Source organism: Tupaia chinensis, unplaced genomic scaffold (genome assembly GCF_000334495.1).
Source record: "Tupaia chinensis unplaced genomic scaffold, TupChi_1.0 Scaffold000256_1, whole genome shotgun sequence".
Classification (NCBI taxonomy): Eukaryota; Metazoa; Chordata; class Mammalia; order Scandentia; family Tupaiidae; genus Tupaia; species Tupaia belangeri.
In genome coordinates this window covers 2,925,015-2,951,499 of record NW_006159736.1, presented here as the reverse complement: position 1 = coordinate 2,951,499, position 26,485 = coordinate 2,925,015, and the positions used below count along the sequence as shown (strand labels likewise).

Below are 26,485 nucleotides of genomic sequence, written 5' to 3'. Positions count from 1 at the left end.
TATTGCTTAAATTTGTTTCAACCAACTTCAATGTTTCCTGCCCATGTCCTCAGATATATTGCCATGCTTTTTCCTACCAACCCTTCATAGTTCTACCAGTTCAAAGGCCATCCTTTTGTTTCAACAGGAAAAATGCTTACTAAATAGCCAAGAATAACAAAACATCTCATGGGGTATAATTTTCTATCTCCCAGAAGACACCACTGCCATTCACTAGGTAGCCATAAGAGGTTTCTTGAGGAAAAAAAGAGTCAATGTGGACTAATATAATCTACGATCCTGACATTTAAGAGAACCAAATAAAACATGACTAACTGCATTTAAAAGAATGGAAAATGAGAAGACAAACCTCAAAAATAAACTAGTGTACAATGGTTTTTATCATATAAAAAGAAGTTCTGGTATGGAAAAGTGATAAACATCCTGTATTTGTTAAATAGGGAAGCATTATACTCAGTTGAGTAATAGTAACTTGTTTAAAATTGATGAGTCACAATTTTCATTTCCTTCCTGGTGTTATTCAGCTAGGTGTGGGGGAAAGAGGATTATACTGGGAGTTAGGGCCACTGTGTATTCTAGATTCAGGATGGCCACTGAGACACTGTAGAAATCTGGGCAAAAGAAAAAGATTGGACTTCAGTATTTCCTCTGTAAAACCAGGGAGTAAGGAGATAACAGAGTCTGAGGCTCAATCCCATTGGCTATAATTCTATTAAATATTGTACTAATTACTTATAGCACTAAATACAAGGGTAATAATTAGCTTTCTAAAAAATAACAACAGAAAAAAATTATTTCTTTCCATTTTCCAAGCTGGATCTACTAAATAAGTTACCTTTTATTATTAAAAGTTGTAAAGCCTACAATATTTCTATTAAATTCAAAGCACTCCCAGGCCATCCCATAGTCAATAATCGAACACTATGTGGAAAAAATCAGATCCCACATGGCTGACCAGAGTTATGGTCCTGGATCCCAGCAGCTCATACACCAGATGTGTGTACTTTTATGCTAGGGACCCTGGTAAGATAAAGAATTAGAGGGAAAAACATTGCAGCATGCCAGCTCGCTCACTCGCTCTCTCTCTCCTCTCCTCTCCTCTCCTCTCCTCTTCTGCTTTCTCTTTCTCATGCACCTATTCCTGCTCACATAATAAAATCTAAAAAATGGGGGGGTAAAAAGCTCCAATGACATATACAGTAACATTTAAATCACTCACTTATCATCATTTTTAAATGTTATTTTAGATATATATGTATCAGTTATTTAATTAGTTTCGTGGCAAGAAATTTAGAACACCAATTTGTGAGGATAAACTCTACCTGTGAGGGCAAACACGGATTGCAGATAGTCCTGGAGCTGAGGAACAGCTTTGATTTTTGGTAAAATTTGCGAGTCCCCAGCTTTCTGATCACCCTGCACTGCTCTGTAATCTCATATTTCTCCTTCTCTGTGTTGAAGGTCTCACCTTCCTGGTGTGTCTGGGCTTTCATAGCTTCTTTTCCTTGAAGTAAGCATCAGTGAGATGCTTGGGGATTTTTACATTGCTAGTGTCGATGTTCATGGACGTGGTGATGACAGATTTCTGGTATGTTCTACACAGTGGAACTCGATTGAAGACCAGGATCCAGTCACAAGTAGCAAGCCACGGCTCAGCTGCTTCAGGAAAACCACTCTGTTGACTCTATGGTATCCAATAAAGATGACCAGAATGGTCCCACAGTGATGTTAGCATGCAGCTTTCTCACATGCTGACTGAAGGTTTTGCAGTGGCTCAACAGCTTTCAAGGCACATCTTCAGTAGGATAATACCTAGGCATTTTGTGAAATTTGACCACCTAGCAATCACCATTCCTGTCACCACCAACTAGTTTTGTTACAGTGACAAGAACCTCCTCCTTTTTTCTTTTCAATCCTGGATTTAGAGGTCAAGCATTTCCTCTTGTACGTGGCCTTCCTGGAACACATGGCAGACCGGGAGTATCTGCTGATTCATTGGACTAGGACTGGTTTCGGCCTCAAGGGGGCTTCCCCTTCTTGGGCCTTTTAGCCTTGGGGTCACCCTTTTTAATCTTGCCGCTGGCATCAGCTTCGCGGGGGTTTCTTCTCCATAGATATCTGTGTTCTCAGTTTTTCTACCCACCATCTAGTATAAAGGAAAAGCTTCATCATTTTTTAATTGCTAAGCTATCAAGATAAAAATACTCCCATGAAAATATTCTTTTTTTTTTAAGAGAGATTTTTGCTATAAGGTGTGTATGCTTGCCAGAAAAAGAGAAAGAGAGAGAAAGTGAGAAATCACCCACCCCCACCCACTCCCTACCAAGGGGGAATGACCATACTGCAATCCCTTCTCCTCCATTCTCCTCTCAGGATCTTGGGGAGTTTAGGCTGCCTGGTCTGGGACTGGAACCATGGTCAACTACATGGGAGCCCAGTGATGTAACCATTATGCCATCTGCTGGTTCCAAAATGTTTATTCTTTTAAACAAATGACTAGTACTAAATAAATTCAACTAAATACTGAATGCTTGCAGTATGGTGTTTTTTTGTTTTTGTTTTTTTTCTTTTTTTGAGAGGTTTTTGCCATAGGGTGCATGGCTCGCCAGAAAGACAGAGAGAGAGAGAGATACAGAAAGTGAGAAATCACCCTCCAGGGAGGATGGCCACACCACAATCACTTCTCCTCTCAGGATCTTGGGCATGCACACAAACGCCCGGCGTGAGATTAAGCCATCGTGTCTGAGACTCGAACCGCAGTTGACTACATGGGAGTCCAGTAACAAAATCATTACACCAACTGCTGGTTCCAGCAGTATGGTTTTATATCCTAAAATGTGGATGTGGGTTTTCTTAAACTGTTCCACATTCTTTTCTTTTCTTTTTTTTAAATAATTGTTTTTATTTAATTTTATTTATTCATTCATTTATTTTAATTTGACCAGAGAGAGAGAGAGAGAGAAAGTGGGAAAGCAAGCCACCAGGTCTGGGACTCAAACCATGATCGGCCATGTGGGAGTGTCCAGCGCCTTACCATCACACCACCTGCTGGTCCCAATGTTCCACATTATTTTCAATGCGCATGCATACACACACACAGAAAAAAAAATTAGCAAATAAATACCATAGTCAGACTTTGACTATCTGCCAGTAAGGTGGTGATGAAAGAAAACTAGTACAAATATTCTTAAGTGATAGGGAACAGGGAGCAAATACCTAATCAAGCATTGGAATGTGTTATGTTCTTATATTGGATAAAGCTATTCCTGGCATTTTGTAAATTGTCAATATTGTACACTGGGGAACCAGCAGTTACCGTAATGGCTATGTCGCTGGATTCCCACGTAGTCGACCGCGGTTCGTGTCCCGGACCCGGTGGCTTAAAACTCACGCCAGGCGCGTGTGCGTGCGTGCCCAAGATCCCGAGAGGAGAATGGAGGAGAAGGGATTGCGGTGTGACCATCCCCCCTGGGGGGTGATTTCTCACTTTCTGTCTCTATGTCTCTCTCTGTCTGTCTGGCGAGTGCACGCGCCCTACAGTGAAAATCTCTCCAAAAAAAAAAAAAAATTGTACACTGAACAGAATATCCTAGGGAACACTGACTCAAGAGAACTAGAGAACACCTTAGTTTGTAAATATTTTGGTTCACATCTTAGAAAATGAGACAGCAAATTGCAGTTTAAAAGATATTTTTAAAATATTTTCAAACTTCTGTTGTTAGACTAGTCTGATGAAGAGACTGGGCTATAGAAGTTGATACTGTCCTTAAATATTTACAAAAATTCTTTAAGAAAGGAATCCTAAAAGGAATCTCAATACATAAACTCAAGATAGCATTAACATTTACAAATCTGCCTTCTAAAAAGCAAGAAACTTATGAGGTGGGAAACTCTCATGCCTCGTTGCTCGTTCCAGAGTTGGTTGGTTATGTTCTATTATATAGACTTTCTGAGTCGATGGTCTAAACCAGAAACAGCTGCACTGGACTTCACTCATCCTGCAAAACTGACATTTCTCACGCAAGTGCCAAATTCAGTTTCAGAATTACAATATATCAGACTTTATCCAAAAGGAGATGCTTTTAGTTTACTAGACCGTCCAAATGCATTTCAGAAGAAATTGCAAACAAGATCCCCAGAGCCGTATTACTGAATTGTCCAAGGGAGCAATTATAGACATCGACATATTGTTTGGTCCAAAATGCTCACTTCATAGAGAAATAAGGAAGACACCAAAAATGATTTTTGTTCCTTTCCACAATTATAGATGCTTTTGAATATTGTCAGATTAACACAGAACATGATACCTTCACATAGTCGCTGTTGCTGGGAAGGCTAGAGGAATTGATATTACTCAGAGCTGAAAGAAAAAGGGTCTTCAGAGCAAGAGGAGGTATCCTGACATATACTGATGCCTCCCAGACTGAGAAGAAAATAGTTTAGACAAAGGAGAAAGAACAGTGGCCTTTTGGACATTAGGTAACTCTTTCCATTGATAGCCATGAGACTTTTGGCACTTAGACTAGATTTGCAAAGCAGAACTCCAGTAAGTTCCCCACTAGCAAAACGCAAAAGGAGCAGGAAGTGGCCATATCAGAAGATAGGACACTAGTGCACAGCCCAACTGCACAATAATTGTGGATGAACCATCGAAAACAGACAAAAACTCATACTGTATTAAAAATCCAATTACAAACACAAAGATGGGCATTCAAATAAGAATAAAATATTCAATAAAAACTGGCATCATGAACCAAAACCACAAACTCAACAAATAGTAAACTAACACCCACAGAACCAGAGCTAATAATAGTAAAAAGAAGATAACTAGCTTAAACGTAATGAATATATTCAGATATGATGCCATCCTCAACAAGTTCATGGAAAATACATACTGTGAAAAAGTTACGCACAGATTTCATAATTTTGTTGCACCAAAATAAATTTGTGCTTTAATTTTTTTCATAAACTTTTTTAAAGTTTTATATATGTAATAAATAAAAACAAAAGAACCAATTAGTATTTCAGAACACTAAAATTTAATAATGAACATAGTTGAAGAGGGAAATAGCTAGAAGGAAAATCAAGTTGAAAATTCTACCAGATTACAGTGCAAAAGGACACCGAATTTACAAAATACTAAAAAGAATTTCTAGGAGGTAGGTCGAGCAGGTGGAGTAATGGCTACGTTGCTGGACTCCCATGTAGTCAACCACGGTTTGAGTCCTGGACCTGGTTTAAATTCACACCAGGTGTGTGTACATGCGTGCCCAAGATCCCGAGAGGAGAATGGAGGAGAAGGGATTGTAGTGTGGCCATCCCCTCTGGGGGATGATTTCTCGCTTTCTATCTCTCTCTCTCTGTCTTTCTGGCGAGTGCATGCACCTTATAGTAAAAGCTTCTCCAAAAAATAAAATAAATTTAAAAATTTAAAAATAAAGAATTTTCAGGAGGAGAAACTAAATTAAAAAAAAAAAAGGCATGATAGAAAAGGTAAAGGAATAGTTTTCAGTGCTAAGTAAATACATAAATCTTCAGGTTGAAAGGTTCTCAAAACTTCCACACTGGTTGAATGAGCTGAATAACCTGTTGTAGACACATTTTTGGTGACAAATAATAAATCAACACAACAGCAAAATAATAAATCTTTAGAGTTTCAGGTTTCTGGCGGAGAAGGATAGAATACCCAAAAATAAAACTCAGATTATTTAGAGACTTCTTATCACAAAAGTGAAGTTAAAATACAGTGAGTCAACAATCTTTAAAGTTTTGCAAGAAAACCATTTTGAATCTAACTAAAGAAACATTCACTTTCAGACATTATCAATATCTCATCGTTATAGAACTCCGAAGTTTACTATCTATTTACCATCTCAAAATAAATAAATAAGCAAATGAACAGGAAAATAAAAACTAAAAGCTAGTTGTAGGATAGAAACTTTTAAAAATCAACACAATTTGCTAACCATCCACAACAACTCCCCCAAAATAAGCTTCAGACTACATTTATTATTGAAAAAAGGTTAGTAACATTCTAGAAATAAAATGTAAGCTCTCAACTGGGAGATAGGTAGGCTGGATAGGATGGGACCAGCACTGAATTTTTTAAACCTGGAAGAGCACGGGACCAGCAGTTAGCATAATGGCTACGTCACTGGACTCCCACGTAGTTGACCGCGGTTCAAGTTCCGGACCCAGTGGCTTAAACTCACGCCGGGCACGTGTGCGTGCATGCCCAAGATCCCGAGAGGAGAATGGAGGAGAAGGGATTGTGGTGTGGCCATCCCCCCTGGGGGGGGGGATTTCTTGCTTTCTGTCTCTCTGTCTCTCTCTGTCTGTCTGGCAAGTGCACGCACCCTATAGCAAAAAAAAAAAAAAAACTCTCCAAAAACAAACAAACAAACAAATAAACAAAACCTTGAAGGGCACAACCCTGTATATTTTTGCTTGATTGATATTCCACAAATAATCAGCACTTGAATAACCAAGTTGTAAGAATCTTGTCTAAGCAAGGTAAAGTAATTAAGGGAGAAATGTGCATTCACACTGACATGTTGATAAAGAAATGAATATTTCATGGGACCAGCAGTTAGCATAATGGCTATGTCGCTGAACTCCCATGTAGCCAATCGCGGTTCGAGTCCCGGACCCGGTGGGATGTTAGGCATGCCAGGTGCATGTGTGTGCGTGCCCAAGATTCCAAGAAAAGAATGGAGGAGATGGGATTGTGGCGTGGCCATCCCTCCTGGGGAGTAATTTCTCACTTTCTATCTCCTGTCTCTCTCTGTCTGGTGAGTGCACACGGCTTATAGCAAAAAAAAAACTCTCCAAAAAAAAAGAAATGAATATTTCATGACAGCAAAAATGTAATGGTAACTAGAAAGCCAGAAAGGCAAAATTTTCTTTGCTTAAATCTTCTTCCTCTCTAAATTTTTCTTTAATGTCCTCCACCAATCATATTTCCCAAGCAACCAATTGTTACATACCTCTTACAGTTTCAAAAGCTCATCATTCATTTTGTTCTAAAACACAATATAATTGAATTCTGTCCCCATTATCAATAGAAACATCCACCGGAGAGTAATAACGTCTTCATTTTTCCTATCAAAGGCCTTTCTCACCTATACACCCACACTTCTATCCTTTGTCTCTCTCTGCTTAAGATCATACACTCCATGAGAATTTTCAAACTTATTTCTTCAAAACTATCCTTTCTCTTGATTAGTCTCCTTCTCTTGGTCTTTTTCTTTTTGGTCGACTATTGGTAAACACAATCTCAGCCAATGGCCACTGTTCCTCATCCAAAAAGCACAACATCCTCCATTGCTTCAGGGACTGCTTCTACTGAAGGATTCTATTTCCCATACGTTCATTGTCTTATTTTCAATTCCCCACCCATGAAACCCTTCATTTTCATCAGGCAAGTCTATCAAATCCCTCAAATAAGTCATATCCATTACTAGTTCTAAGCCTTTTCTCAAGACACACCTCAATCTTTGGTTTATAGACCAGTGCTCAGGGTCTATGCAATAAACATCCTAAGCTTATAGAAACATGGCATAATGTAGTCCATATGTGCAAGAAGGAAAAGTAGACAAAAGGGAAATTAGATAGCTCTGAATATCAGAAGCATAGACGCCTCCTGGAAACTCACAATGATGAGGGTTAAAAACAATTGTGACCAATAACACCACACTCAACGGGACTGGGGATAAATGTTCACATATTGAAATGCTCGCATTGTAAGTTAAACAATGCAACTGAATGTATATACAAAAAGAAATAAATTAAAAAATTAAAAAAAAATTGTGACCCAAGTCTATATTCCACTGGTACATATAAATACCACTGTGCAGACTGTGCATACATATCTGTCCCTGACTGGGCCTGTGCCCACTCTGATTGATTGATCTTCTGGCCTTTCTATTGTTAAGTATACTAAATCTCACATCTTGTGAGCATTTACAAAATTTAGAAAATAAATGAGTCATGGCCAGCAGACAGGTATCGTGATGGTTTAAGGTGCTGAACTCCCACATGGCCAACCACGGTTCAAGTCCTGGACCTGGTGGCTTCCTTTCTCACTTTCCTTCTCTCTGTCTCTCTCTGGTAAAATTGGAAAATACTACTAATAATAAATGTAGTTAAAATATTTTTTTTAAAATAAGTCACTAAGCACTATGTAATGCTGGCTAAGTACCAAAAATAAATTATATGACCTAACCTGTACTTCTTTGATGGGAGTAATAGGCTAACATCATTAGAATACTGTGTTCATGATATTTCAAAAATGTAAATGGACAAATGTAAGCTGACATAAAACTAATTAAATGGTTCCCCAATGGAGAATAACACCTAATGTCAGTATAGTAGAAGATTTCTAGTGATATGTTTTAGAGTTCTATCATTTGCCTTGTCTGATTAATTGGTTTTTGGTCATTTTAGTGTAGGCAATGATGACTTGCAAATAAAATTTTTGCACAAAGCAAAACTAAAAGAGACATCTAAATGAAAGCCAGACAGTGCTGTAGCAGTAACACAACTGGAGTCATCTACCCATGTGGGTGCATGTCCCATGGGCTTCCTCTGCGTACCAGGCACATGCCTAGGTGCTAGTGATGCAGGCAGACTGACGTGGGGGCGGGGGGGTCACAGAGCACCTATTTTCCTCTCTCTGTCTCAGAAGAAATAAATAAACATTTTTAAAAAGTGGTCTTATTGAATGAAAACTTTCAGTTTAAAAAATATCTCATCTTGAGAGCAAGCCACTGGTATGATGGTTAGGGCAGCTGGATCCTACATGGTAAACTGAGTGGTTCAAATCCCAGACCCAGTCACTTGAAAAACATGCCAGGCACATGCATGTGCATGCCCAAAATCCTGCAAGGAGGGTGTGATGGAGGAAAAGGGATTGTTGCCTGGCCATCTCCAATGGGGGAAGCTTTCTCACTTACTTCCGCATCTTCTGTCTCTCTCTCTAGTGAGCACACATACCCTCTAGCAAATTTTTAAAAAATATATCTCAGTTGAGTAAATAATGGATCAACTGTGAAAATTTTCAAAAGAAAATGTATAATAGTTCTAGAATCCAAAATCTTGATTGTAGAGTATTTGATAGGAATAAGCTGGCTTAACAGCAGCAGGCCTGAATAGACTAAAAGGTCTTAGTCAATGGTAAACTGAAGTCATTTGTGTGAACTGGCTACCAACATTCAGTTTACTCTTGGTCTACAGTGAGAAAAGAAAAGTGATATACTCCTTTCTATTCAGCACCCAATGGTTAGAGACAATCAAAACTGAGTGTGTCCAGTTCAAACCCTCTCAACAAAGAAGCAGTTTTAGAATATGATGTTAGCTTTCTTCAAATACTAGCAAGACTGGCAGGCAAAAAAGAAACTAGGCTTCTTCCTGTCACTCCCAGAGTACAGCATTAGGTCCAAAGCTTAGAAACTCCAGGGAGCAAGTTTTCAGTTTAATTTAAGAACAAAGTTCTTTATAGAGGAGGATGTCCCTAAAACTGAAAGTTCCCCATCATTGGGAGCAACTCCCATTACACTCATCAGGAGTGCTGTAAAGAGGGCTGAAGACATCAAGTATTGGTGGAATAAACAATCCCTGTATTGCACACAACAATGATTTGTAAGATATTTTCCAGCCCTGTGATTTATGTTGACTAGGTTGTGTATCTAAATTCAACCATGTGTCCAAACTAAACCATGCTTCAAGAGGCCAGTTCAAGACCTACCACCTCCATGAAGTACATCATGTGAAACACAAATCGTAGTGCTTCCCTTCATCATTAGACTGCCTGAGCTCAGTTACAGAGTATTAATTTGATTTCTAAACACAGTATTTGAAATAGTTTATTTCATAACTGTATCATAAGCAGCCTGTGATCATGGCCTGCCTCAATCGTCTAAGTACCTAGTAGCCACTAAAATGAAACTTGCTAATTCGATGCTTTGCCTGCTTTTTATATGGCACATATTCAGTGTCTTCATAATTGACATCTTCTTGCTGTGAAAGTGATTAAACATGCAGTAATAGTTTCCCTGGAAGTTCCCATGTCCCCCATTAGAACCCCCCAGCCCTGATATATCTCTCCATTTAAAACTCCATAACTCATTAATGAGAATAATTGGTTATAAAAACTAAAACCCATTCTTACAGTCTGTAGTCAATGAAACATGCCTTTTCTTCTTTTATCTCAGAACATATCAACAGAGGCTCTGAGAAAACAAATTCTGAGAAAACATATTTTGCACGATAAAAAGCCAAAATTTGAAATTCTCTGGAGTTTAGAGTCATGGACAATAGCAAAGTCTTGCACTTTAGAGTATCAGGGCTACATCTCCTCTTCCTTGCAGTATGGAACACCTGCAGTGCTATATAGGCGGATTCCCTGATGATACTCCCTTGGGTAAAACAGATTTGCCTCTTCTAAGAATTGGAAATACTGAAGCAATGAAAGAAAAAAAAATCTCTAGCTAACTTTATAATAAATGCTCAACTTTGGGGATAAGATGAAAGAGTGGATCAAGTAAAAATATACACACACTTCTTAAAGTTTAAGTCATTAGCAGTCAAACAAGTTTGAAAATGTGAAGTTATAGTTACTTGTCTAATCTTAGACTGTTATAGGCCCCAAAATAAAAAAAATATGGTATGATAATGGAATAGAGAACTGAAATTCAACCTAGCAGTTATATCCAAAATGGCACAGAAACATTTAAAATGCACAAACTCTTTGAATTACTCAAGTTTAGCATTTAATAAGGTAATAAATAAGTCTAGCCAAAAATGTCCAAAGTAAAACTATACTATCCAAATAAAAATGAAAAATGTTTAGAAGTACAGTTAAGAAAAAACAGATTCACAAAGGGCTCTAACTATTCTACATAAGTAACTGGCTAGACTTCACTTGATTAACTAATTTAGAATGAATCAGAGATAAAAAATATTCACACTTGGGAACCAGCAGTTAGCGTAATGGCTATGTCGCTGGACTCCCACGTAGTCGACCGCGGTTCATGTCCCGGACCCGGTGGCTTAAAACTCACGCCGGGCACATGTGCGTGCGTGCCCAAGATCCCGAGAGGAGAATGGAGGAGAAGGGATTGTGGCGTGACCATCCCCCCTGGGGGGTGATTTCTCGCTTTCTGTCTCTATGTCTCTGTCTGTCTGTCTGGCGAGCGCACGCACCCTACAGTGAAAATCTCTCCAAAAAAAAAAAAAAATTCACACTTTTTCCCGTGGTCTGAGAAATGTAGTCTGAAAATAATTGATTCTGATTTTCCCAATGCCTCTATAGCGTCCCTCTATTGAGTTTCAGACAATTAGATATAGAGGCAGTTCACAACCACCTCAAAGTATTGTACCATAACTAGCAGTTGCGTAGATGAGGAGCTTTAGGGTATTACAACTGTACAGTACATCTGGGGCATCTATGGGTGGATTGGTGGAGTCTTTCAGAACAAGGATGATGTCTTATTTATCATTGCAGCCCTAAGACCCATTCTAATCTAGAGAGGAGATGAATGAGTTAATAATTAATAAAATGGGTAAATCAATGCATATCTATATAGATATGCCAAAGTCTGGGCTGCCAGAACATGCCAGCACCTGGCTGAGGAGACGGTATGCTGAAACCCTGAGCTATAGCTGCCCAGACAGAAAAGGCCACCTAATTTTCACAAAGGCATGCCATGGGCTGTCACCTGATCTGAAACATCTCTACAGTTGCTTAATCCAGGAGCTCATGACAAAACACCTTCAGCGATTAGCAAGATGTAAGAATACTCTCAAACCCACCCAATGACCACAGTGACCTTCTGGGACAGCACCAGTGGCAAAGGCTGACAGCTTTGGAGATTCCAGAATCAACCTTTTTAGTCATAAGGGGTCTCTCTCAAAGCCTTTGCTGGAGCTGCCAGTGACTGGCAGAAGTCCCCCTCTTGCCTTCAACTTCACCTTCCTCTCTCCCAGCACATGAAAAAGTTTAGAAGTAGGGAAGAATTTAATATTTATAACTAATTATAACTAAATTGGCCTTGTTTGAGTACTTTTTCTAGGCATTACACTAAAGGGCTTATGTGCATTGTTTTATTGAACCCCCCACCACAGTATGAAGTAGTATCTATGATACCCCACTTGAAAGATGGAAAATTTAGCTTTAAAAGGTCCAAGGGTCATGCACAAAGTCACAGAAGGTAATCACCACTCCATAACATCCTTTAACTTAGCTAGTATCAATATAGCCTCAATGCATTAGAATGTCTAACATTCTCTTGTCACTTAAAAGCAGAAATAATTATTTTCTGCTTAAAAAAATATTGTTTCACTTTAGTCATATTTTGCTACCTCTAGTTAGCATGTCTTGGTATTTAAAAGTACATCTGATGGGCATCTGTAAGTATATTGGAGGGTAAGGCAGCTGGATCCCACATGGTTGTCTACATGGTTCAAGTCCCAAACATAACAACTTGAAAATCACACTAGGTGCATGCATATGTGCCTAAGATTCTGAGAATAGAATGGAGGGTGGTTATTGCCCCTGGGCAGGGAGGGTGATTTTTCTCCCACATTCTGTCTGTCTCTCTCTAGTGAGCATACACACCCTATAGAAAAAAATAAAAATTAAAAAAATTCATCTGGCACAATACGTATTTTATTAATTACAGGAACATAAATTAATTGCATCTAACATTCATCATATCTCATTTGTAAGGGAACTAAGAGTTATTATGCCAAATATTTCCATTTTCAAATAATGTAATAATGTACTCATTTTTGCACTATAAAAGTAATATATGTATATTTTTTAAGTAGAAAAAAAAGAAAAGCAGAGGAAAAAAGTATCTATCATCTCACCATCTAAACACAACTGTTAACATTTTGGGAAACATATAATTTAGAGCTCAAAAATATAATTTGATTACTCATATAAACATGATTTCCCTCAAAAAGCCCATAATTCTGAATAAGAAAATTTTTTTCAGATCTTGAAAATACCAACAAAAACTCTTCGTATAATTCTCACATGGAGATGAAAGATAAATTTATTTAGGCATCGTGAAAAAGTTTATAATTTTATCAATTTCTTTTTATTATTTGGAGAAGATTTTTTTTTTGCTATAGGGCACATGCACTTGCCAGAGAAACAGAGAGAAAGACAGAGAGACAGAAAGCAAGAAATCACTCCCCCATGGGGGATGGTCATGCTGTAATCCCTTCTCCTCCATTCTCCTCTCAGGATCTTGGGCACACATGCACATGTGCCTGGCATGAGTTTAAGCCACTGGGTCCAGGATGCAAACCACAGTCGGCTACGTGGGAGTCCAGCGCCATAGCGATTACGGCAACTGCTGGTCTCTCAATTTCATTATGATTCACAGTACTATTGTTTGTTTCCCCCTAAAAAAAACATGTTACTATTTAGTTTTGAAGATATTAAAAGGATGTTATCTTCATGGTGTGGGAAGATGATGCTTTTGGGTGTGATTACATATGAGGGTAGATCTTGTCCAAATGACTGGTGGGCTTAAAAGGAGAGTGATAAGACCAGCAGAGATTCTGATAAAACAGACTATACTCTCCTACCCTCCACCATGTTGTGAGGCAACCAGAAGATCCCCACCAGAGGTGGCCTCTGCACCTTAGACCTCTAAACCATGAGCTAAATAAACCCCTATTCTCTTAAATCACTCAATTTCAGGTATCTTTTATTATCACCAACAAAACAGACTAGAACAGAAGGTAACATTGATCTTAAAGGAACATTCAAGAAATAATGTAGCTATGATGCCAATGTGAGAGCATTAAGAAGCAGAGCCTTTAAAAAGTAGTTAGGCCATAAGGATCCCTCCTTCATGAATAGGATTAAAGCCCTCATAAAAGAGCATTCATGCAACTTTCATCTAGCTTTCCCTTCATGTGAGGACAGTGTTCCTTTCCTCTTATGATGTGGCTACCAGCTACCATTTTGGAAGCAGACGGCACCTCTTGATAGACAACCAAACCCACCTGTGCCTTGTTCTTGGACTTTCCAGCCTCCATAACTGTGGGAAAATAAATTCTGCTTTTTATAAATTATCCAGTCTCAGGTATTTTGTTATAATAGCACAAAATGGACTAAGACATGTCAATAGGAATCTTAGCAGTAAGCAAAATCTACATTTCTCAGTAGATTAATTTCCTAAAAGATACACTACTCTGCATTAACTTAACCACTATACACAGATACTTAAAGAAACAATTCTTCACATGTTCTATGACAGCCTCTAGTGGTGATTTTAAATAAGAATACACACACAAAAAAAATTTTAAGACTTCATTATCCCTCTCTGTGTGTTTTTCTAGGGTTTTTTGTTTTTGTTTTTTGTTTGTTTTTGCTATAGTGCACATGTATGTTTCCCAGATACAGAGAGATGGAAAGTGAGAGAGCACTCCTAAGGGAATACGGCCACACTGCAATCCCTTCTCCATTCTCCTCTCAAGTTGTTTTTAGGCATGAATTCACATGCTCCTGGAATATCTTTCAAGTCACCAGAGATGGGATTTGAATTGCAGTCAGCTACGTGAGATCCAACCCCCTTAATCATCATGCCACCAATTGGCTGACACTACGCACTCGCTCGCTCTCTCTCTCTCTTTCTTTCTCTCTCTCTCTCTCTTTCTGAGAGAAATTTTTGCTATAGAGCAAGTGTGCTCACCAAAGAGAGACAGAAAGCAAGAAATAACCACCCAGAGAGATGGCCACAATCCTTTTCCAGTTACCTCTTGGGATTTAGGGAACACGCATGCACACACACGCACCCAACATGCACACTAACTCTCTTTTAATGCAGATTTTTTCTAAGCTACTACCTTTTCAGTAAATTGTTAGCAGGCTGGGATGAGAAAATACTTCTTATTTTAGAGCTCTATTGGAAATAACAAGGGGATTTATTTAGTACTTGACATATTAGTACTATCACTATTCAAATAGTAATATAAAAATGACTCATAAATTAGATTATAAGTGCTGTGGTTTAAATGTGTTCCCCAAAATTCATGTGTTGAAAACTTAGTCCCCACTGTGAATGTTGAGAGGTAGGGCCCTTAAGAGGTGTTTGGGTTATAAGAACTTCACCCTCATGAATGGATTAACACTGATTATAAAAGAGCTTGAGGCTTTGAGTTTTCTCTCTTATACACACTCTCCTGCAATGCTTGATGCCTTACACATGTTGATGAACCAAGTAGAACCACCAGATCTTTGACTTGGTGTCTCTATCTTTGGCTTTCCAGCCTCCAGAACTGTGAGCCAAATCAACTTCTATTGCTTATAAATTACCCAGTCTGTTGTGTAATCTGTTACTGAGCAGGGAATGGACTGAACCTTAGGCCTTATACTACACATGCTCACACTACATAGTCAGGTGCTTGCTACTACTAATTACACAAGAATTTGCATTAAGATCCATGTCCCTCTACTTCCCGTTAAGAGCTCTGGATCTCACCTTCTCTTTTTGGCCTTGCTCCTTCTTCATTCCATAGGGACCCAAGTAGCAACTCTGCCACTTATGACAATTATTATGTTGCCATACATGTGTCCTGCTCCAATTCTTTTGTTGAAGCCTTAACATCCAGTATGATTGTATTTGGAGATACGGCTTTGGGTAGGTAATTAGACTTAAGGATAAAGTCCTTGGAGTGGATCATTATAAGAACAGAATAGATCTTAGCTTGATTTTTCTCTCTTCCCTCGTGAGGACACAGCAAAAGATAGTCGTCTACACACCAGTAAGAGAACCCTCACCAGAAACTGAATTGGCCAGCACCTTGATTTTGGGCTTCCTAGCCTCCAGAACTGTGAGAAATAAATGTCTGTTGTTTAAGCCACCATCTATTATATTTTGTTTCAGAACCCTGCCAAAGGAAAAGGGTGATTTTCAACAAGTAAGGAGAAGAGAATTGCCTGTATTCTCAAGGCCATGGGTATTTATCTTCTCCACAATGTCTCACTCTGGAACAATCTCTTCTTGCCAAGATGTTACTTCAAGTCATACTGAACCCTTTCCAATGATTGGTTGCTGATATCATGCAAATGAAAAATAAAACCAGTTTGAGTAGAAATTAAGTGATATATCGTCTTAGACTTGTTGGTTTTTCTAAATTTAAGTTAAAACTATTTTTGCCTTATACATTTTCCAATTCAAGATATTTGCAAAATGTTATTTTTATATCATAAATTGAAGAGAGTTTTCCATTAAATAAAAGAAATTGCATATTGGTTATTAACAGACTCACTAAATGGGATTTAGCGACTTTTTGTTTGAATCTGCTTTACCTAGCAGAACCAAGCATTCGGTAGGCAATTAATAAATATTAGATAAATAGGCGAACATTTACAAGGAATGTTCCTCTGTCTTATCGTTAATATTCTATCCTCTCTGGGTACTGCTATGAAAGACATGACTAGACACACTCTGTGAGTGGAACCTAACTCTTTCTTGCTAATAAACTAGAGAAACAATACATACACACACACAATAAGGTATTGATTTTTTAAGTTTTTGCCATAGGGCATACACTGGCAAGGAAAAGAGAGAGAGAATGTAAGAAATCACCCCCCCAGAGGTATGGTCACACCACATCCCTTCTCCTCCACTCACTTCCCGGGGTTTGGGCATGCATGTACACGTGCTCAGTGTGGGTTTCAAGCCACCAAGTGTAGGACTTGAACCACTGTCAGCCATGTGGGAGTCCAGCACCTTAACCACCACACCATCTGCTGGCCCCAGTTTTAATTATTTTACAATATATATTTCAATAAGTTGTATCAATCATTGAATCACATATGCATTTGCAAATTGCCATAAAATAAGTTTATTTCTATTTACCCCCATTACGTAGTAAAAAACATATAAGACTAAATTACCAAACAATGTTTTTAAAGAACAAGCTTTCTATAATGGTCAACTTGACTAGAACTTCTTTTTACTCTGAGTTAAAAAAAGGAAATTCTTTTAGTCCTTACTCTTTTCTTCTTGACACCAATAACTGTACAAACAAACAATTAACGGGTACCATAACACTGCAATCATGGCTAAATTGACCTAGATCAAAACAAGACAAGTCAAAACAAAAACTAAGCATTGACTCAAATGCAAGCAATTGGCAAGCTTCCCAGAAGGTCATCAAACTTGGACTAGAGAAAATTGTCAAAGTTTCCTGAAATTTTCAAAGATATCTCTGAGTGTTTCATTAGTAAAAACCAAAATGCCAAAGAAAAAAACTAAATGGAATCCTCTGAAAAGACAAACCATACACAGTGAAAAGATTATTTTCTCACAATTCATATGGATTTATTCTCCTGATATTGTAAACATGCGGTTTTCAGAGCTTTTTAATGAAAAAAAAACCTTAAATAAATAGCTCTGAAATCAAACTGGGGTAAGTAAGGCAGTCATTACCATAGCAGTCCAATAACTTATATTATGTATGTCTTTGTCAACATTATCTGATTTTCCAGAAGGCAGGTGTTCCGTGGCTAATAGCAGAAACACTTGAGTCTGGGTAATTTAAAAAAATAGAGGTTTTTCTCAGTTCATGGTTTTGCAGACTAAGTCTACAGGCATAGTGTGGCATTTGGCAAAGGTCTTCTCACTGTGTCACAACCTGGTGCGGGGCGGGAGCACAGACAGAGCAGAGTGTGTCCGTCTGTTTCATCCCCTGCCCTTATAAACCCATCAGAACTCAATCATGGGGGCCACGCCTGATGCCTAATCACTCTTCCAAGTCCCTGTCTTTCAACACTGTAATCAGATTGAGTCTAATATCTCTCAGCACCATTACAATGTCTTGCCAATTTTATTTATTTATTTATTTATTTATTTATTTTTAGGTTTTTGCGATAGGGCACATGAGCCTCCCCAGAGAGAGACAGAGAGAAGGAAAGGGAGAAATCACTCCCCAACAGGGTTGACCACACTGCAATCCCTTCTCCTCCATTCTTCTTTAAGGATTTTGGACACACAAGCAATCCCACACATACAAACACACACACACACACACACACACACACACGCACACGCACATGCCAGGCATGATGTTCAAGCTGCCAGATCCACTCAAACTGTGGTAAGCCATGTGGGAATCCAGTGCCTTAACCACCACACTACCTACTGGCCCCTGGCTTTCCAAATTTGAATACATAAATTTTGAGGCACATATTAAAATCATAACAGCAAGAGAGAAGAATAACAATGTGCTCAGTAGAGCATAGGAAATCTGAGTGGTTATCTAGTAACACTACCACCCGTTTATGAGACCTTGGCTAAAAATGATCACAAAGCTTCTATTTCCTCATTTATATTAGATAAATTCTGACATTCTTTACCATTCTAAAAAGTCTATAAGTACACAGGAATCCTGAGTATGCAGTTAATGTATAGACTTGTTATATTGCCTCTCCTTGTAAAGCACATAATTCCCTTTCACAATAAAATCTAAGCAGAACAAGTCTAAAAATTGTTCTTAGGTAATTCCAGTGTGCAGTTGAGTTTGGGAACCAGTGGATTAAAGACAAGTGATTCTCAAAGCATGGTCTCAGAAGCAATAGCATTATCTGAGATCTTTTAGAAATGTCTTTCAAAATGTTGTATTATTTTCTGAGAAACTTAAAGTACTTCACTTGTTCTGAAACAAACTCTTCCACTAGCTAAAACAGAAAAAAAAAATAAATGAACACAAACATTATAACCTAAACTTTTTTAGGATCCCAGTTAGAAGTGAAGTGAAAACAGAAAAAATGGACTAACCCCCGTGCAGTAGTTAAGGAAGTCATATCTTATGACTGACCATGGTTCAAATCCTGGACCTATTGGCTTGATAAAATGTTGGGTACATGTATGTTCATGTCCCAAATCTTGACAAGAAGAAAGAATGAAGCAAAGAAGATTGCAATGTGACCATGCCCTGTGGGGGCATGTTTGTGGGAGTTCTCTCTCTCTCTCTCTCTCTCTCTCTCCCCCCACCCTTCGTAAGCACATATACCCTCTGTCAATAAAAACTAAATGAATTTTTAAAAGAGAGAGAAAGAGTGCTTCAAAAGAGAGCTTCAGCTTACAGTATTCATTAATGTCCAAGATATAGAATATATATATTCTATATATATAAAATATCCAAGAATAGCAATTTCTTATTAAGCCTTTATTTTGAGCCAGATACTATTCTAAGAACGGTATGTATACTAGCTTATTCATTTATGCCTCACAACAACCCTAATTACTAATTACCACATTTTTATGATTTAGGAAAGAGAGATAAAAAATAGGTTACATAACTCATCGAAGCTTCAACACTTGTAAGTGGCAGGACCAGGATTCAAGGCTAGGCAGCCTGGCTTCAGAGCGTGTGTCTTTAATCAAGAATCTATGCAGAAAGCTGGGGAACTTGGCCTCCATTGTTAATTCTCTTCCTCTGAGACTGGATCACACGCCAGAAATAAACATTTCAACTTTGCTTCTCACAAGAATGTTAATGAATCAAGCTAAAGAATCACTATTGCATGCTGAGAAATACAATACAAAGATAATAAATACATGATAAAAACATGCAACCATTTCCTGTGACATGTTTTACTCACAAGAGTAAAATCATCCACTGTGGAACACATAGGGCACTGAAGATGAATCCAAAGGAATGCCAGTTAGCTTTCATCAACACTTTTATAACTGCATCAGGTTATATAAACCAAGTCCAATTAAGGTAACTCCTTTATGGTAATTTCTGCTCTGGGCCTTAGGCCTATAAATGAAGACTGATGAAGTCACTGTGGGATACTGCAGTATGGGTCATTACTAATTGACCACTCACTGAAAAGCCATGCTGTCACATCTGTCACTCTGGATTGTGGCATCACAGATTCTCTTAGTTCTTCAGTTAAATTATCCAGAACACGTGGCTTGATTAGTTTAAATTTACTTCCACAAGCCTTAATTTTTATCGTCAAAAGATGTCTCTGGTCTTCCTTTCTCCTTCCCACAGCTGCTCCTCATTCCATAGTGAGCCAATAGAAAACCTTATTTACAATAAATTCTAATTGCATTTAATTTATTAACTTCAAATGCTAATTCTATTCAGTTTAATAACATTGGGTTGTAATTTTTAAAGTTTCCTAATGAAGACTTGATTTCCTGAATGGCAGTTACTTACATGCTAATATGCTAGAACTTGCCTTGTTCCCTCTTCTGGAAGTCACATACATTGTTACTAGGCAGGTTATAACTCCTTGTATTTAAAGACACACAATGAGTCATAAAAAGGCATTCTTAGTAAGTAATCAACGTATCACTAAAAATAAAGAGAACTGAGACTAATTTGAAAGTACAGAATCAGTTGGCATTCCGCTTAATACCATAAATATTTTTAACTAGGACTATTTGGTCCTAAGAGGATCATTCAGGTCAGTTCCAATCAAACAATGGAAAAGGACTTAATTTTGTGTGCCCGCGCGCGCGCGCGTGTGTGTGTGTGTGTGTGTGTGTCTGTGCGTGTGTAGGGGGGTTGGGGGGTATTTTGAAGCATCTTGAAATTATTGCGGTTAAGGAAAAAAAGTACTGAAATTACCTCACCTAACCTTTGTGCCAGTATAGACACGTTTGCTGTGTCCTCATTTTACTTTCTTTCATATTTTCTCGAACAAAGCTTGATGTAACTAGATAAGGTTTCATTTTATTCTCTCTGTCAAGAATCTGAGAAACATCAGATAGTACTTCTATACTAGTTCTCTTGAAGACCACATAATGCTCTCTCACCATTTAAATTTTCTGTTATAAAAAGGAGTACTCTGGAAAGTAAATTTTAAGTTCATTTAAATGTAAATGTTAATAGAGTCTAAATTGCACAAGAAGATGAAATTCTTCACCACAGTGACTAGAGAAAGACTAATCTACTAAAAACTTTCCTAGAAAGTTTCATATTAACATGCAGTAAAATCCTGGTAAAATGGAAAAATTAACTTATAAGCGGGCAATTGGCATGTGAATACAAAATGTGATCACATATTTTTCATTTTACAGTGTTTGGTGGTTAGGTTATCATTCTTTAGTTTTTGTTGTATATATTTTCAACTAATAAATATCTCATGTACATAATGGTTACATCATTGGACTCCCACATAGTCAACCACAATTCGAGCACCGGACCCGATGCCTTAAAACTCACAAACTCATGCCAGACATGTGTGTATGTGCCCAAAATCCCGAGAGGAGAATGGAGGAGAAGGGATTGTGGCGTGGCCATCCCCCTTGCAGGGGGGGGAGGTGGGTGATTTCTCACCTTCTGTTTCTCTGGCAAGAGCACGTGTCCTATAGCAAAAAGCTCTTAAAAATAAATAATAAAATAAACATAAACATAAATAAATAAATATCTCTTGTAGTATGCTAGACACTTTAAAAACATTATTTCATTTAACCCTGATACTCACATGAGAATTACCAGGTAAACATCCTACTACTACTGTCCTATTTTATAAATGAAGAATGTAAATCTAAGCCAAGTCTTGCCACTGGCCAAGGGCACAGAGAAGCAGAAGAGCATATCTTGAACCCAGGTCTGCCTCGGACCAAAGTTCCTGTCTCTAACCACTGCCTATATTTCCCCCAATTTTCTCAGCACAAGCTTAGTACATGTCCCTTCATAAGTCCATATACCTCAGAAATTGGCACAGAATGATAGCAGCTTGGAAAATCAGAGTTCTCGGTACAGAAAGTCGTGGTATGGTTTAGCACTGTGTTCACTGCCACATACATGTGCTTAGACTGGAGTCGAGCCCATTCTAGAAGTTCTTATCCAGCGTCAGCTTTTCTAATCCATTTAAGCCCATTTGCAAATTCACTCTATTTCTTTACTCATGGCTTAGGAACAGCTGGAACTTTTTAGCCAAAAATGTAAAATCTCAAACCTCTATTAAAAGAATAAAAAAGGATCCACTTTAATAATCCAAAAACCTGCAGTGCTGAATTCCCTTTCACTTGGGAGAATAGGCATGAATTCTTTAAACTAGCAATTGTTTGGGGGGGGGGGCGGAATACTGCATACGAGTTCTGTAATCTGTACTGATGACAGTTATGAACCAAGATCATCTCATCAGGGACCAAAGATTCATGTTATTACAGATTAAAGACTCTTGTGTATATTTCTTCCTTGGCTTCACTTCGACTTAGAAAAGGAAAAAAAAATATATTCTATCCTCTCCTAAATCAAGTATGCAAATTCTATGAAAAAATTACTTGAGATGATGTTAAATCTCTACCCTTTTTAGGATCCTCCAAAATCCACAGTAATTTTTTTTAGTGGGCAAAACCCTGCCAGTGAATATCTAAGATTTTCTGAAAACTGGTCTGTTCTCTCCTGACCCCATGGAGAGAATCTGCAGGTGTCTGCCCTTTCCTTAACTGGGCTACAACCCAATCGGTCACAAACTTGAGCAAGTACTAGCATCATCTGGGAGGCTTAAAAACACAGATCGCTGGGCCCTAACCCCAGAGATACAGATTTGGTAGGACTCTGGTAAAGCGAGGGCCCTGGATTTTGCATTTCTAAAAACTTCCAGGTGAGGATACTGCTGGCCATGAACTGCACTGAGAATCACTGCTCTAAGGCACTGGCTCCTAAACTCCCCTGCACACTGAAATCACTTGAGAACAGGTTTTTGTTGTTTTGGTTTTTTTAAGTTTTGTTTTGTTTTGTTATGTTTAATGTTGATGCCCAAAGTCCCAGCCCCAGAAAGTCTCACTAACTAGTTTGGGGTGCTGCTCAAGCACTCAGTGTTTTAAAGTTCGAGAAGTCTATGGTGCAGCACCTTCCCAACTTCATTTTGTACATAATAAATACAATATCATCTGGCCATTTTAAAAGGGGTTTGTTTATGGTTTTTTAACTTTTGGTTTTTGTTTGTTTGTTTGTTTGTTTTTTGTTGTTTTTTGTTTTTTGTTTTTAATAAAAGAACCTTTGGCACAAGCTACATATCCCCAGACCCACAGCCCTAGGTGCACAACATCACACTCCGAGGCACGCCATGTGCGGATACTGAGACCCTTCCAAAAAGATCAAAGCAGAGGAAGATGAGCTTCGGGGAGTAAACTGCCACACGTTATTCATTCTCAGAGGCTAAACTCTTCAAGACAGAAATCAGTGCCCAGCGAACCTCCTAAGATTCATTACCACCAAGTAATTTTGCAAGACCAATCCTAACATTGCCTCCAGCCCTGGGCTCAGAACTTACAGGACGATTCACTAATCACCTCAGCTCAGGGAGAAACTGCACCCTCAGGACACCCAAAATGCTAAACTGCAGTCCCGTAGGCTAGCCCTGAAAGCCCCCTAGACGTGCTCTGGCCAGAGAAGGAGAAGGCGGTGCCGCATTACCTGGTGCGGGGTCGCGGCTCCAGTGGCCTTTGCAGCCAGTTACGTGTTGTTTCAGAAGCACAGGGGTGTCCCAGGCAGTGGCGAGCCCCAACCTGGGCAAGACCTAGGTTGTAATGAGTGTGCAGCCCTCCGCCCGGAGTCCGCTCTCCCTGCTGCGCTGGATAGAGTGCAGCGGCTCGGAAACGCTCTCAGCCCCCTGGAGGCGGAGCCGGGAGATAAGGTCCCCGCTTCTCACCCGCCCCCTTTCCTGGGACGAAGGCCAGAGGGTGGGTTTTGGATCTGGATCTAGAAGTGCGAACTGCTAGCATAACCCTGGTAGAAACATACTCGGTTCAAATCCTGATAGGACCATGAAATGTATGAGGGAACCGCAAGGGAAAAGGCAGAATGAGCGAATACTAAGAAAGCAAGTGAAAAGAGGCAGCTCAGAGGTCGAACGGGAGAATTCGAGAGACGTAGAGACCTGGAGAAACTCGCCTAATCTGATCAAAGAGGCTCCTCTCTTGGAGATAAGAACTCCCCCTGGGACGCCAGGGTCAGTCGCAGGGGACTGGTGTGCGGGAAATAAGTGCCTAAGGAATAAGCAACAGAAAACCTAGGGGAGTTTCCATTCAGAGTCAGGGAGGCAATTACTTCTGAGGATTTGGGAGTTTGAGAGTTAGACGGAAGACCTGGAGTAAGGTGACTGCCTTAGGGCGATAAAGAGAAACTCCGTGCTTTGTCCCCTTAGAGTCCATTCTTCACAGAGCAGACACAGTCCACTAACATGCATGTATTTAGAACCTCAATACCTTTCCTCTGGCCCCAGGCTGACTCACCTGTCACCTCCTCTTCACTCTGCTCTCCCTCCCCCTTTCCTTTCTCAGACATACCAACGTGTTCTCATCTCATCACTTCTGCTCCCCAAACTCTGTTCCAGACCTTTTCACAGTAGCTTGGTTCTCTTCATTCACGTCTGCTGGAATGTCACTTCAGTGAATCCTTCCTCCTCCACACCCCATGCAAATGGAGCCGCCTTACTTCCATTTCCACCCCCAACCCTGCTTTCTTTTCAACCTACCTGTTCCTGCTATTTGAAATTTTATTATATTTGTTGTTCTTGTATTTCATATCCAATTCATGAAAAGCTCTCCGAGGGCTAGGAATTTCTCTTAATACCAGCTTTATCTCCTGCACAAATAACAATGCCTAGAACACACAAGGTACTCAGTAAATGTTGTCTGAAAAATGTGTACATTTCTTCTTATGGAAGAAACTTCAAAGGAAAAAATAAAATGCCTTCAGTAGCTGACTCTCGCTGAATTCTGGCTAGATTCAAATATCTTGGAATGATCATCATTTCTTATCCATTTCCTCATTCATGCATGTTATAGTTTATTTTTATGCAAATATGATATGTGTAAATTGCCTTGGATTTGGCAGTGAATTCTTAAATATGACACCCCAAGCACAAGCAATTAAAGAAAAAAATTGGACTTCAAAAATAAGAAATATGCTTCAAACAATATCACCTAGAAAGTGAAAAGACAGACCACAGACTGTGGGAAAATATTTGTAAATTAAATATATCCAATAAGATTCTTATATGAAAAGTATATAAAGAATTCTAGTGACTCAACAATGAAATGACAACTTGATTTAAAAATAAGTAAAGGATTTAAACAGACATTTTTGTAAAAGATATACTAGAGGCTAATAAGCACATGAAAGGATGCTCAACATCATTAGTCTTTAGAGAAAAGCAAATTGAAACCACAAGCAAATACATTTCATACCCAGTAGGATGGCTAAAATCAAAAAGACAAACAATAAGTGTTAGTGAGGATGTGGAGAAATTGTAATATTCATACATACCTACTGGGATTGTAAAAATGGTTCTGCCACTGGGATCAGCAGATGGTGTAATAGTTAGATTCGTTGATGAACTCCCACGTGGTCACAATGAGTCCCAGATCCAGCGGCTTAAAACTCATGCAGGGCATGTGAGGGTATGCCCAAAATCCTGAAAGGAGAATGGAGGAGAAGGGATTGCAGCATGGCCATCCCCTCTGGGATGGAGGGTGATTTCTTGCTTTCTGTCTGGCTGTCTCTCTGGTGAGCACATGTACACTATAACAAAAATCTCTCTCTAAAAATTTTTTTTAAAAATGGTTCAGCCACTTTGAGAAACAGTTTGGCCATTCCCTGAAATGTTAAATGTAGAGTTACTATATGGACCAGCAATTCCACTCCTAAGTTTATAGCCAAGAGAATTGAAATCATATATCTACATAAACATTTATATGTGAACTTTGATTTTGTTACTTATAATAACCAAAAGTGGTAAAAACCCAAATATTTATTGACTGAAGCTGATAATAAATGAACAAAATGTGATATACCCATACAATGGAATATTACTTTGCCATAAAAAAGGAATAACATGCTGCATGCTAAATATGGACAAACCTTTAAACAAGTTAGATCAAAGAAGTCAGACACAAAAGACCACATATTGTGTGATTCCATCTATATAAAATTTCCAGAACTGGCAAATTCATAGAGACAAGATTAGTGGTTGCTAAGGACTAGGGGAAGGGAGAAACAGGAATGACTAATAATGAAGGTGGGGTTTACTTTGGGGAGACAAAACATCTGAAATAGGACAGTGGTGATGGCCATGCAATTCTGAAAATACTAAAAACTATTAACTTGTTCGCTTAAAAATAGTAAATTTTATGCCATATGAATTATATCTTAACTTTAAAACACTGATTTTATATTTAAGTGGATGCATTTTATGACATATGAATTATATCAATAAAGATATTATAAAAATGAGATATAAAATGTACTGGTTTTAACTGAACTGTAGCACTTTCTCTGAAATTTTGTCATGACTCTCTTAAACACTAATCTAGTCCTAAATGAACTTAAATAATTTTTAAAATTATGTCTGACATGATCATTGTTTATTTCACCATCCTCACTCTCAAAACCATTTGGCACATGCGTACTTAGGGAAATAGTCACAGCATCCTTTGAGACAACTCCCTTGTTAAAAAAAAAAAAAAAAAAAAAAAGAAAAAAA

At 38.6% G+C, this 26,485-nt stretch overlaps 1 protein-coding gene across 1 annotated transcript in view; it reads right to left on the bottom strand.

Annotated features, from left to right (window-relative positions):
* Nucleotides 1-23,588, bottom strand: part of COL21A1 (collagen type XXI alpha 1 chain) — a 217,897-nt gene extending 194,309 nt beyond the window's left edge. The window contains exon 1 of the mRNA XM_006149184.3: nt 23,416-23,588. The gene's annotated coding sequence lies outside the window, so the exon portion shown is untranslated. The remainder of the gene's footprint in view (nt 1-23,415) is intronic.
* Between the last annotated feature and the right edge of the window lie 2,897 nt (nt 23,589-26,485).